At 37.6% G+C, this 12,330-nt stretch overlaps 1 long non-coding RNA gene across 1 annotated transcript; it reads left to right on the plus strand.

Annotated features, from left to right (window-relative positions):
- Nucleotides 1-1,104: 1,104 nt before the first annotated feature.
- On the plus strand, nucleotides 1,105-2,340 carry LOC143553974 (uncharacterized). The gene is made up of 3 exons (XR_013138922.1): nucleotides 1,105-1,198; nucleotides 1,615-1,821; nucleotides 2,009-2,340. It is a non-coding gene; the product is annotated as an uncharacterized LOC143553974 (long non-coding RNA).
- The last annotated feature ends 9,990 nt before the right edge of the window (nucleotides 2,341-12,330 follow it).

The raw sequence follows: 12,330 nt of genomic DNA on the forward strand, positions 1-12,330 counted from the left end.
AGCCTATATCAAGTTTAGGCTCATTTCGGATAACTAATTAGATCTCACATCAACCACCCCACCCACAATATCCTGTCATTTCAATCATCAACCCCCACCATCACTAGCGTCGACCACCCCAACCACAAACTTGTATCAAAAATCAATCACATGAAATTTGATCTTACATGTAAACGCTACCAAAACCATTTGATTCACAGTTAAATGTGCGAGTTTCAGGTACGTCTCGTATTAATGCATCTACATAACGCCGACAAATCTTGTTGCGATTGCGACGATAACCAGTTTTTCTGATTTATTTGTGTAAAGGACTAAAACCAATGCTAAAATCCGTTAAAAGGATAAATAGTGATAATAATTTTCGAAAATGGCCCTTTCTTAATTTTATATATTCAAAGGATCCAAATTTTAATTTTCTCAAAATAAAATGTGATGCATTCCATCAACTTTATTGGGTTTGAGATTGGCCCATTAGGTCATTGAGGATGAGTAATATTTTAACCTGAAATCGTATCAAGTTTTCAACGGCGATGAATACGTCTTTTTCGGTGAGCTATCTTGTCTTATGATTCCCTTTATTTTATCATAAAGTTTTGTTTTGTTGAGGTTTTCCTCCAAAGTTTTGGTTTAGTAAGTAGCCCGGATATTTGGTATTGCACATGAACTCTGTTTATAAAGTTGTAAAAATTATTAGGATTTACTTTTCTATTTTCAACTTGAAATAAATACAGCAGGAGTGATCCAGTATTAGCAAATTATTCACTAAAGTGATTGCTGCATTTCAAAACATCATAAATCATTTATGTTTTGTAACCAAAATGAAAATCATACGAACCATAGTAAATAATACATATTTTTAAAAGAACGCTGTTTATATATATAGAAATATTAAATAAAAAAGGCTAAACATACTTCAAAAACACATATTTCTTCACAATAAACTTTCAAACCCCTATTAAAGAATATTAAAAGATTATATACACAATGTGGAAGGTTTGAAATGGCTGGGTTTGTAAATACCGTACGTACGAGCGGTAAGAATGCTCTAATGCACCTTTTTTACCCTTCTTTTTCTTATTATTATTAAGTTAAAAATCATTCCCAGGTAAAACCCAACTTAGGGTTCACAATTGCACGCAGTCCACAGCTCCCTCCTTCAATGTTTTTCGGACTCAATGTTCGATCAACTGGAATTATGGTAAACGTTTTATTTCTTTCAATCGAGTCTTTTATTAGTTAATAATACCTAAGGCGGTTCGAGTTGGAACTGTCCAACAAAGTCAAAACCAGTACGGGTGGGAGCTAGTTTGAAGAGTCAGGGATCACGAACATACTTATCCGGTTAGTGTTGGTCCTGTTGGACTAAATGCCTCTTCGCTTATGATCTAAATTCGTTTTTTATGTTTATCGATCCTGGTTACAATTATTATTTTCTTTCTTGATAGCATCATTTACTTCAATGATTATTTCTTGTTTAAGTGAATGCAACACATGGTGACAGTAATATGATCGCTGGTCTTAAGTTTTGTTTCCCCTGTATGACTCAAAATTTATAACTTTTAGTGTACTTTTATATTCAAAGAAATATTATTTTCTTAAAGTTTATACATGCAGGATCACTTCGATGGCCGTTTACTGAGGCGGCAGCATCGCAACATACCTTTCGCTAAAAGTTGGGGAGAAAAAGAACCATTCCGTTTAAAAGATCTGCGGTGTGCCACAAAGGAAGTGAATAAAAGGACCTTAAGCAAGCTTAAAACCTATCAAATACTTGGACCCGGAATGATTCTCTTGGAGAAATACGTCAGCCTTAAGGATCAGGTATTTCTGTTTTGCTTAATCTGTCCTGAAAGCATATGCAAACAACTAAAGTGTCTTTTTGCTTTTTCAAATGGAGCCAATTACTCTTATTTGCAAATTACAAGCTAAGGCCAATGCTTTTTCAGAATTTTTTATTACATGTTGGATTGGTATAGTTGAAATCTTTTGACCGGATTTAAAATTTTAGGCTGATATAGTGAATGTGTGTGACAAGTGGGGTATGAGCCCATGGGGGTTTTCTGAGCCTGATTATAAAGACGGAGAAGATTATGGAATGCATATGTGTTTTGGTCGAAACTGGAATCCAAAAACAAAGTATACCTATTGGTACAAAAGCGATCGTTCTGTACCACCACCGATTCCATATTCAATTTTTTCATTGGCTACAAATGCAATTGAAGATGCTCAAGCCCATCTGGATAAACTTCTTTCAACGTGCCCAGATACTTGTTTTGTCAGTTTCTATCCATCATTACGTGGCCGACTTGGCTTTAGTCAGCAGGTTTGTTTTAACTTCATGCACACACACACACACAAGCTCACTGAAACACCTATGTAATTTTCTTAGCTTCTGACTTGTATACCTTATCCATGCTAATATAAAGAGGTGCGTCTTTATGGAACATGATTCAGATATAAGTCTTTTATCATGGATTTTTTTTGTTTCAACTAAAGGGTAGTTTACTCGTTTTGAAGCTATCGTTGCCAAAATAGTTTTGTTAACTTACTAGGAACTTTAAGGTTGTGATGTTTGTACCATCACAGTTTACTTACTGCATGTTAACTTGTAATATTTCGATCGATTTTCGCATTAAGATGCTTTGTATAGCCATCATTTTTCACATGAACTTGTAAATTTTTGGATCGTTTTTAACATCACTGTATGTATAATTATTTTTTTGATGTTCTTTCAAAAGTTGTGTTACGTAATTTATGTGACATGATTATATGAAGCATATTATTCTGGAAGTGATAATAGCTTGGACGGGTAGCAATCCTCCTTTTAACTTAAGCTATTTTACACAATTTTTTTAATTACCCATTTGTAAATGATCTGAAATTGAATTTTGAGTGTTTATATTTGAATGTAGTATCTTGCTGCACTGAACGAATCTAATCGTAATAGACGAGAGCCTTTGGTTTCCATGTTCATTGGTGAGTCTGCTGAATTTGTGTATCGACGTTTTGGATTAGATTGGACGAAAAAAAGTGTTGTGTTGCAGTCTGGTGATGTATTGATAAATGGTGGCGAATCTAGATATTTTGATCACGGGCTAACGCAAATTCATGTAGACACCATGCCACAACCGTTATTGCTAGAAACCGCCCTTAAACCAGGCTGTCTAAACCTTTCTGTATGGGAATCTTGACCCTGCTTGTCTTTCCAGTAGTGCGTTTAGGGCTTTCTATCTATCATCCTTGGGATTCTGTTGCTCTTTATTTCAGTTTCATATTGTCATGTTGGTACCAACATAATGTTTGCCTGGCATACCATCTTTCGTGTTTAGTCTGAACTTATGTTTAAATTACTTCGTTTATTTGGGTCATGTATAACTTATAATTATAGAGATACGAGGCGAATATTAAATTAAGTTATAAGTCTTAAGATACGAGGCGAATATTAAATTAAGTTATAAGTCTTAAGATGTTGTTTTAAGTTTGCTTTTCTCTTCGAATCACGCTCAAGCCATATACAAAAACGCTCAATGTTAAAATTAAATAGGCTCAAATCCATCAGTTTTTCCATTATTATGCTTAAAAATCTATGATTACGGTTAAAAATGTTTTTTGTTAATAACAGTAAACAATTTATCGATTGACGATTTAAATATGTTTTTTTTTATCTAATGATTGATTGCATATAGATTAATGATTTTAAGATCATTTGATATTATTTCATGGATCAATTTCATGAATATATGTTGTTTATATCTAATGTATGATAAACAATTATTGTATTATATACTTTATTAATATACAATAGCGGACATAGGTAATAGGCAAGGGTAACCTGGGTTACCCCTCAACTTCCATTATGTAGCGTAGAAAAATGATTTTCGCCATTTTATATATCGGGTTACCCCTAAACGAAAAATATGTTACCCCTCAAAGACTATAAGAAGTCCACACATTAGTTAAAAGTCCACACATTAGTAAAAACACCAAACAATTTAAAATATAATAAAACAACAAAACATTATATATAAGTTATAAAATATTAAAAAACATATTACCAATTTCATTGTTAAACAGGTTAGGGTCAAGGTTACGATGGTGCAAGCAACATGCGAGGAAAGTTTAATGGGTTAAAAGCTTTAATTTTGAAAAATAATCCGTCAGCACATTACATACATTACTCATCAACTTCATTTAGTGATTGTGGTTATTACAAAAAAAAAAAACATACTAATGTTAAAACTTGTTATGAATACCCTGCCATGATTTTTAATATGGTTTATGGTTATTGCAAACGAAAAAATATGATACGGGAGGCAAAATAAAGTAATAGTAGAAAAAGAAATTCAAAAGATAAAGTTAAGAACGGAAAAGGATTAAACCAAGAGGTTTCCCTTGTACGATCTGGTGTTACACGATGGGGTTCTCATCATAGAACAATCATAAGTTTGCTTAGATTATTTACGAAAGTTGCTAAGGTGTTTCGTTTTATATCACTCAACAACGATCTAATGCAAAAGGTATTCTATCATATTTCAAAAATGTTGAATTTGATTTTTATGCACACTTAATGGAAGATGTTTTATGCCACATTAATAATCTTTCAAAACATCTTAAAAAATCAATACTTATTAGAAGCGGCTAAGTTGATGAATGAAATAAAATGAGCATTGAATTATTTAAGGCAAAATAAGTTTGCTTCGAAGATCAATATTTCTTAACTATTGTTGTTCTCATCATTAAAGTTAAATGTATGTAAACTTTTTTGATTGTGAAAGTAACTGACTTACATATATGTAACTTATCAAGCTAGATATATGTAGCATGCATAATATTAGACATGTTTTAACTTTACATATACGGAACTTAATAGCTGTATAACATTTATAAAGAGAGAGAGAGAGAGTTATAGAGATTGGTTTATACATTTTGCAACTAATAAATTTGCATGTGTGTAATTTACATACATATAGATATAGATGTAATTTGTTGATTTAATAAATAAAAACACTAAAACCTAATTTGCGAAATGATACGAACTTTATTCGATAATGAAAAGCATCTAAATCAAATAAGACTTTTATATAATCAATAATAGATGTTATCTGCTTTGTAGTATTTTTTTCTCGAGGTTGGCCGCTTCCCAGACAACCTTTTCTTGTGCATGTTTGCTTCAAAGTTATAATTCCATCGACATACTTTCTTCTTAGTAGAGCTATTTTGTTGTTCTATTTCTAATTGCCTGTTGGAAACCACAACCCCCCCCCCCCCCCCACCCACCCAGTCTCGTGTCCCACCATATATATTGGCAACTGTTGTTCTCGAGGTTGGCCACTTCCATATGTTAGATTTGGTACACGCAATATAGGGTATTGATCAAGAATAGAACAAGAAAGCACAATAGCCAAACGTAATCTTTATTCAATAATCGAATGATTGAGTCGTGCTCATCTGATTACAAGAGATTTCGGCTAATGAATTGAAAAGTGATAAATAAAACTAAACTGAACAAATGTTTAAATACTAAAGATAATGAAACAGAAACTCCTTATTCTCTCATTCAAAGCAACGTTCTCAACTAACGTTATTATTCCATAATACTCGGTCTTCCATATTACTCAGTCATCCCTTGCAGTTTGAATCTCCATGTATTTCGTTCAACACTAACCCAACACTCTCCTCCTTAGTGTTGACGTTCTTCAGTAACCTTTCCACACCAACGAGGTCTCTCATTTCAGCAAACTTCACACGTGCTAATGGCTTTGTCAATATGTCTGCTCGTTGTAAATTACCACTTACATGTTCCACACTTACTTGATCTCGTTCTACACATTCCCGGATGAAATGATGCTTAGTATCAATATGTTTGCTCCTCCCATGAAATACAGGATTTCTCATCAGAGCAATGGCAGATTCACTGTCAACATATAATTTCACTACTTGAGCATCTCTTCCCATTAGATCACTAATCAAATTTCTTAACCATAGCGCTTGACAAGCGGCTGATGTTGCTGGCATAAATTCAGCTTCACACGAGCTTAAAGCCACCGTTTTCAACTTTTGTGAACACCAAGTAATTAGATTATCTGAAAAATAGAAAGCCATACCGGTCGTTCCTCGTCGATCTTCAATATCTGTACCATAACTACTATCGATGTACCCGATTAAGTTTCCAACTCCACCACGCTTATACTTCAGCCCATATTCTAATGTTCAATGTATGTACCTTAGTATTTGCTTCACCGCAACATAATGAGACTGTCTAGGGTTTTGCATAAACCTGCTTACAACCCCCACTTAGTAACTTAGATCTGTTCGAGTGTGAACAAGATACCTTAGGCTTCCAATCAACTTGCGATACATGGTTGGATCAGTTTCTTCTCCGTCTTCATCTTTGGTTAACTGTAAATTTGACATCATAGGGAACGTTGTAGCATTGCAATTCAGCATACCCGCCAACTTGAGGATCTTCTTTGCATACGCTTCCTGTTTTATTGTTATTCCAAACTTGGATTGATCTACTTCCATCCTAGGGTAGTAGGATAGTTTCCCCATGTCGCTCATTTCAAAAACTGATCTCATCTTTGCTTTGAATTCACCAATTCTTTTCTCACTTGAACCCATCACAATTAGGTCATCAACATAAACACCAATTATAAGGATATAATCAGAACCGTGTACTTTATAAACCGCCTGCTCATGAACACAACCGAGGTTCTTTAAGACTTCATCCAGCTTTGCATTCCAGGCCCGTGGAGCCTGTCGTAAGCCATAGAGAGCTTTGTGAAGCCGATACACCACTTCTTCTTTTCCTTTTACCTCGAACCCACTCGGTTGTGATACATATACTTCTTCCTTGAGATCACCTTTTAAGAATGTTGACTTGACATCTAAGTGATGCACAAGCCAATCCTCATTGGCTATAATCGCAAGGAGATGTCGAATTGTTTCTAACCGAGCTACTGGCGCAAAAGCTTCTTCAAAATCAACTCCCTTTCTTTGCACATATCCTTTTGCAATTACCCGTGCCTTGTGTCTTGTGACTTCACCATTTGCATCCTTTTTCATTTTAAACACCCACTTCAACCCGATTACCTTGTGACGTGTGGCAACCGAGTTAAAGTCCACGTCTTGTTTCGATTAATCGAATCAAGATCTTTCTTCATAGCCATAATCCATTCTTGTTTGGTTGCTGCTTCTTCATAGGATGTTGGTTCTTCATCGATCAACATTAGATCTTGATTGCCATATACAATTCTTGAACTTGTTCTTTATTCAAGGCTGTGGTGTCTTCATACACATCTTCCATAAATCCAAACCCTCGAAAGGGTGTGTGATCAAATGGAGCGTGTACGGCAAGTGATTCTGACCTTGAGTTCCTTTGAGAACTCTCTTTGACTTGACTTCTTACGCCTGTACTTAGATTACCCAATCCTGAAACATTAGACAAAGGTGAGTAATTATTACCAGGTGTACTAGGGTTTCTGACTTCGAACTCTTCTTGAGGTTGTTCTGGACTAGAAGCATCTGGCCATTTGTCTTGTAGCTTAACCCAACCAGACATGGGTCTTTCAACATTAGGCTTGCCCCAATTCCACTTCTTGTTTTCAATGAACTCAACTGTTCTTGTGATAACAACTTTGTTCTTTACCGGATCAAACATAAGATAACCCTTAGTTCCTTCTTCAACCACGATATGCACCATTGCCTGGCCTCTATCATCAAGCTTGGCCAAATAATTCTTCATCTGTCTCGCGTATCCGACACAACCGAAAACTCTTAAATGACTGAGATTTGGTTTATGTCCCTTCTGCAACTAATACGGGGTAGTTCGAACTACAACATTTGTAGTTATTCGATTGAGAACATACACCGAATGTCTCACCGCTTCACCCCACAACACTTCCGGTACCTGCATTGATTTCAATATTGAACGAGTCATCTCTACGATCGTTCAATTTCGCCGTTCTACCACCCCCGTTTTGTTCGGGAGTATATGGTGCGGTCAGCTGGCGTCTTATCCCTTCTTCTTTACAATAATTATTGAATGCTTGTGAGGTAATCTCACCACCCCGGTCCGTTCGAAGCATTCTAACCTTATACTTGGTTTCCTTTCTACATGTGCTCTAAACAATTTTAACTTTTGAAAGGCCTAATTAAATATATCCACATATATCTAGTGAAATCATCAACAATTAGAAGAAAATACCGATTACCTCCTTCGGTTTGCGGGGTTATCGGTCCACATAGATCGGCATGTACTAAACCCAATGGCTCGCTCGCCCTCCAATGAGTTTCTTTTGGAACCACCTTTCTAGTCTGCTTATCTACTAGACACCCTTCACAAACTTGTTTAGGGTTTGATAAATAAGGCATCCCAACAATCAATTCGTTTCGAGCCATTGACTCAAGTAAAGTAAAATTTACATGCCCCATTCTTGCATGCCATAACCAAGCTTTATCATAAACGTGTGCTGCCAAACAAACAGGTTTCGTGGTCTTCAGCTTAATTTTGTATAGTCTATTAACTGACCTTTCAATCTTCATAATAAGTCTTCCATGATCGTCACATAACTTCAGTGTGTTGTCTTTCATCCGAACGTCATACCCATCCTCAATTAATTGCCCCAGACTGAGGATGTTGCTTGTGAGAGCCGGTATATAATAGACATCTGGAATGAGGGTATGCTCTCCCGTTTTACTTTCAAAGACTAACAGACCTTTTCCTTCTATCTGGACCTTTGACCCATCACCAAAACGGACTTGACCGGTTATGTTGCAATCTAGCTCGGCAAAGGACTCTCTCATTCCAGTCATATGATTGCTTGCATCGTTGTCAAGGTACCATACATCATTCTTATCACCTGATCTTGGGAAGACCTTATCTTCGTTCAGGAGGACCATGTGGCATGGTTCTTCACCATTGACAGTCAAGTATAGGGCTGGTTCCTCCTCTTGTGCTTGGGCAAGATTTGCTTCTTCCTTTCTTTCTTTAGGTTCTTTGCATTCTGAAGCGTAGTGCCCAAGTTCGTGGAAATTGAAACACTCAATATGCCTTTTATCTTGCTTTCTAAACCCGTTCTTCTGATCTTAATTACCGACGTGTCCGCCACGATTACCTCTACCGCGGCCACGACCCCGATACCCATTACGACCACCCAGGTCAGACTTGCCTCAACCACCATATTTCTAGTTACTAAACTGTTGATTCTTGTTTGTTCCCTTTGATTTCGATTGACCCTCGGTTTTAGTGAATAACAGTCTGTTTTCACTATGTTGTTGAGATTGACGAAGTTTAACCCTATCTTCATACACCTTCAAATGTGCAATTGCCTCTTCAAACGACATAGCTTCAACATCAGAACTCTGCTCGATGGAGGCGACCGGGTTTATGAATCTCTCCGGGACCGTATCAAACAGTTTTCGTACCAGCTCCTCATCCCCCAACGTTGCTCCAACACTATTAAATTTTGAAACCATACCCGGTATTTTCCCAGCGTACTCGTCAATTGATTCTCCGTCTTTCATGTGCAGCCCTTCAAACTCGCTTTTCAGAATACGCAACCACGCCTTCTAAACGCGTTCAGCACCCACAAACCGGGATTTTAGTGAATCCCAAACTTCTTTGGCCGTCTTCTTTTTTGCCGCCTGCAAGAGAATTTCTTCAGGGATCGCCTGAAAGATGAAAGCTCGAGCCTGTTTAACCTTTCGTTCATCCGTAACCACGCCGGCTGGTGGCTTGATGGCATCCCACAACCCGTGGGCATCCATGATTGCTTCCATCTTTATTGACCATGTGTTGTAGTTTGTAGGTGTGAGTATCAGACATTGAAATGGGACAGAAGTATCTTTTGGGGAGCTAGGGTTTGTGATGATCGACATGTTGTTGAAAAGTGGGAATTTTGGCATAGGTTATGATCATAACTTGGAAGCTCTGATACCAAATGTTAGATTTGGTACAGGCAATATAGGGTATTGATCAAGAATAGAACAAGAAAGCACAATAGCCAAACGTAATCTTTATTCAATAATCGAATGACTGAGTCGTGCTCATATGATTACAAGAGATTTCGGCTAATGAATTGAAAAGTGATAAATAAAATTAAACTGAACAAATGTTTAAATATTAAAGATAATGAAACAGAAACTCCTTTATTATCTCATTCAAAGCAACGTTCTCAACTAACGTTGTTATCCCATAATACTCGGTCTTACATATTACTCAGTCATCCCTTGCAGTTTGAATCTCCATGTATTTCGTTCAACACTAACCCAACACCATATGTCTCTTGGCAAACACCCCACCATCTGCGTAGTATGTTTCAAAAACAATGGCATCTGTTATGAGATGTAACAACACATACGTAACCAGAGAAACACATCAACATATATTTACTTAAACGTACGTAGGATAGAAATGTATTACAATGAAAAATTTAATCGGCCAACAAAGTACATATATGTATTACTTGTTAAGAATCTAATGCACATGTAACATTTAGTTCAGTGAAATACAAAACCAAATACCTATATGTACAAAAGAAACCATACCACATGCTAATATTCAAAACACTTACATATATGCAATTAACATACTCAGCTATTGAGACGGGGGTAGCCCAAAGTCTGGTAAAATGGCTTTCACACATTAACGCTAAAAAGGTTAGAAGGTTAAAAGGTTCGTTTTCCCGCCCAATTAAGGAAAACAAGTACGTGAATAGTAAAAGCACGTAATAGTAACACATCAAATCACTGTTCACATCATCCCTCAGCCGTAAAAGAAGGGATATGCTCAGAAAAGTATATTATTATATATTGTTAACCGCAGGTCAAAAGCCTCCCGCGCATAAAACGGTCAACCCTCTACCAAACAAGAGGTTAACTAGTTTACCCATCGGACAAAAGTCTTACATTCCTTTCTCTATATAATTAATGTAAACTCAGTCATCAAGTACACCAGATCTGGAGATAACTCATACTCTCTGATCTTCTCTTCTTCCTGGAGAAGCTTGCACTTTGAATGCTTCTTTCTTACTCTAAAAACTACATAGCTTCACTAAGAACTCGCATCCAAAAACCAGTTCCAACATCTCGGTCTTGGATCCTTAGTGAACTATAACAAATAACAACTAAACTAGTGAACCTCTCTCTACGTTTTGCAAACGTAGAGGGACCCGACGACCCGCGTTAGGTTAACCGGAACCCTTGAAGCCTGTTAGCCTAACCAGTATATTCACTATCATTGGTCTTATAATTGTTGTAGCAACAAGTTGGCGCCCACCGTGGGGCTACGCCACTTACTTTATCTTAAAGACCGGTAGTGTAGCTCCATTACATCAAAACCGTCATGTCGGAAAGCGAATCTCCCGAAGAAGTTGATCAAGTGTCAAGAACACCGACACCAAATGCTAGCCCACAAATTCCGGCTGCGACCACGCCTTTTTCCACTCCAGGAGGTACTTCGACGGGACTTTCGCTCCCCGAGTTTTCACCTTTCCGAACTCCAACCCCTTCACGATCTGGAGTTCCTTCTCCTCATGTAGGAGTCACAAACATCCCGGAGCGTGTCGACTTGACACCGGAAGGGGTAGCACGGCATTTCTTACAACTAAAATCTCTTCTTAACCAACACGTGAGCCAAGAAAGAGAAAAACAGATAAGAATAAGGCTGGATTATGATGACCCGGAACCCTCACTGTCAATCGGACCTCCACCTCCCCTCTTTACCAGCTCACGACCAACTGCTTCCCATTTGGAAGCTGGTCCAAGTGTAACCTGCCAACCTTTTAACCCAACTCCTTATGCCTATGGGAGGCCAGCCCAACAACCTTTTAAACCACTCTCGAACAAATATGGCAGTCACCAGCTTCAAGTGTTCCTCATCCTACAGCCACCACATGGGAGCAGGCCATGGCGGCCATGCCCTTGGCTCGGAGTGCAGCAATGAGCACCCCCATGGGAATAAACCAAATAGCAGCAACTACTGATAGCCTTCAATGCTTTAACCTCATGCCTCAGATGATGGCTCAAATGATAGCACACTTCCCTTGGACCCAGCTCATCAACCAAGCGCTGAGTACTCACCAAGGAGCAACAAGTCATAATCTTGCTACAAGGGTAGAAGAAGACATTGCAAAGGCCTATAAGCCCGATAACCTATCTTGTTTCTCTCAACAAATCACCGATTATGACTCTCAAACGAAAATCAAGATGCCATCCCATATAAAAACATATGATGGGACCGAGGATCCCGAAGACCACCTCCAGATCTTTACCAGTGCTGCAACAATCGAAAAGTGGTCCCACGCTGAATGTTGTTTAATGTTCATGCAA

Source organism: Bidens hawaiensis, unplaced genomic scaffold, assembly GCF_021521415.1.
Source record: "Bidens hawaiensis isolate Kalapana, Puna unplaced genomic scaffold, B.hawaiensis_p1.1 tig00017465_1, whole genome shotgun sequence".
NCBI lineage: Eukaryota > Viridiplantae > Streptophyta > Magnoliopsida > Asterales > Asteraceae > Bidens > Bidens hawaiensis.